Source organism: Eimeria necatrix, genomic scaffold (genome assembly GCF_000499385.1).
Source record: "Eimeria necatrix Houghton genomic scaffold, Enh_scaff35, whole genome shotgun sequence".
In the NCBI taxonomy this organism is placed as follows: domain Eukaryota; phylum Apicomplexa; class Conoidasida; order Eucoccidiorida; family Eimeriidae; genus Eimeria; species Eimeria necatrix.
The window spans coordinates 45,001-47,281 of record NW_013655347.1 but is presented as its reverse complement, the minus strand read 5'-3'; the positions used below and the strand labels follow the sequence as shown (position 1 = coordinate 47,281).

At 44.5% G+C, this 2,281-nt stretch overlaps 1 protein-coding gene across 1 annotated transcript in view; it reads right to left on the bottom strand.

Annotated features, from left to right (window-relative positions):
• Positions 1-2,281, bottom strand: part of ENH_00046880 (beta-adaptin-like protein, putative) — a gene marked incomplete at both ends in the record, with an annotated part of 11,648 nt that overhangs the window by 1,173 nt on the left and 8,194 nt on the right. The window lies entirely within an intron of this gene.

Below are 2,281 nucleotides of genomic sequence, written 5' to 3'. Positions count from 1 at the left end.
CAGCAGCAGCAGCAGCAGCAGCAGCAGCAGCAGCAGCAGCAGCAAATGCAGGGGCGGCAAGTGCGAAACGCGCGGCGCTGCAGCGGATATAGCAGCAGCTGCAGCAGCAGCAGCAGCAGCGAAAGCGGAAAGCGCATTCTAGAGGCTGCAGCAGCTGCAGCAAGCAGCAGCAGCAGCAGCAGCAGCAGCAGCAGAACTAGCAGCAGCAGCAGCAGCAGCAGCAGTTTGGGGTTTTCTTGAGCGGTTAGAAGTGGTTTTGAATTAAAGGGAATTGGGGAGCTTCAAAAGCTCCTTTTCTTGCGTGCAATTCCACACCCTAAACCCTAAACCCTAAACCCTAAACCCTAAACCCTTAATTCTCTGCTGCTGCGTAGAAGAAGCTGCTGCTGCTGAACAAAGAATGTACCCGTCCTGCAGGCAACGGAACAAACACACAAACTAGGGTTTAGGGTTTAGGGTTTAGGGTTTGGGGTTTGGCGTCTAGGGTTTCCGATTCACTGCTTCGGCCTGAGGATTTCCGCCACAGCTTCTGGTATCTAGGGTTTAGGGTTTAGGGTTTAGGGTTTAGGGTTTAGGGTTTAGGGTTTAGGGTTTACAGGGTTTGGAGTGTAGGGTTTAGGGTTTAGGGTTAAGGGTTTAAGGTCGAGGGTTAAAGCTCTAGGTTTGGCGAGAAGGCCAGGGTTTAAGGTTTAGGGTTTAGGGTTTAGGGATTAGGGTTTAGGGTTTAGGGTTTAGGGTTTGGACCATGACGTCGAGGTGGAGCCAGTCGCAGCCTTCGTCGACCATCTTCTGGGCCTCGTCGGTGAGTCGCGAGAGGTCACTGGCGAGCACTGAGGGAGCGATGAGGGGCTTTGGGGGGCTCATTTTGGCTCTCGGAGTTCGAAAAGGAGGAAATTGGCGCAAAATAAACGCAGGAAAAGAATAAAAGAACAAATAAAAGCGAAAAAAACGGAAAAAAAGCGAAAAAAACCCGAAAAAACCAGAAAATTGCAAAACCCGCGCGAACCGCCGCGCGCTCTCCCGGCTCCGCGGCACTCAGCAAGCCACTTCCGAAGCCTTTCCGACCCTCTAAACAACAAAATGAATCAAAAATTGAATTCTGTTTTCATTTATTTCCTCAATTTGCGTTTTTGGCGCCGAAAATGAGCCGCTGGAGCCGAAGATCGCGCCGGCGGCCGCAGCCGCCACACACCTGAGGTGTACAGACACCCCAGCCCGGGCCCCAAAGCAGCTGCGCTGCGCAAGGACGATCTGCACTTTTATTTCCATTTAATTTCTTTTATTTCATTTTAATTGACTTTTAATTCTTCTGAACTTCTCCAATTTGTTCATTTATTCATTTCTGGACAAAGATCGCGGGCGGACAGCGGCGCCCCCGCCAAACGGGTGCTTCACGTGTAAACCCTAAACCCTAAACCCTAAACCCTAAACCCTAGAACTCGCTTTCGAGAACTGGAATTCAATTCTAAACCCTAAATTTCGATCTGTAGGAATGGGCCTTTAAGATCTCCACTCTGCACCAAACCCCAAATTCTAAAGGTCTAAACCCTGACTCTACTGAAGCCCTAACTGTAGCCCTACGCATAGTCAAACCCCAAACCCTAAACCCTAAACCCTAAACCCTAAACCCTAGCTCTAACCAGATCTAAACTCCAAAGCCCGCACCCCAAACCCTACGCCCCTGCATCTAAACCCTAAACCCTAAACCCTAGATGGCGTTTTCGGGCGAATTAAAGTGGAAGCAAATAAGAAGGAAATTAAAACAAATTGGTTTTAAAAAAGCAATTTGCTTTTTAGAAATAAAAGAAAAGCAAATAAAAGAATAAAAAATAACTTTTAAATACTTTTGGGGTTTTTAATTTTTAAATTCGAAGAATTAAAAAGACCTCCATTTCGGGTGTACGTACACCCCCGGAGTGTATGCACAACTTTGCATTTGGTGCTTTCATTTTTTAATTTCAATTTCATTTAATTGCAGCGTTTTATTTATTTATTTATTATTTATTATTTATTTATTTATTTATTTATTTATTTATTTATTTATTTATTTGTTTATTTATTTATTATTTTCGACATAAACTGTACATTGAGATTTACAAAATAATAAATTATTTTATTTTCATTTAAATAAATAATTGGCAATTTATTATTTCAAACTCAATATTATAAATCGCTGCAAAGGCCCGCATGCAAGCCCACAAACCCCAAACCCTAAACCCTAAACCCTAAACCCTAATGAGGCCCTTCTCGCAAAGCGTGTGGACCAAAAGCTGGACAAATT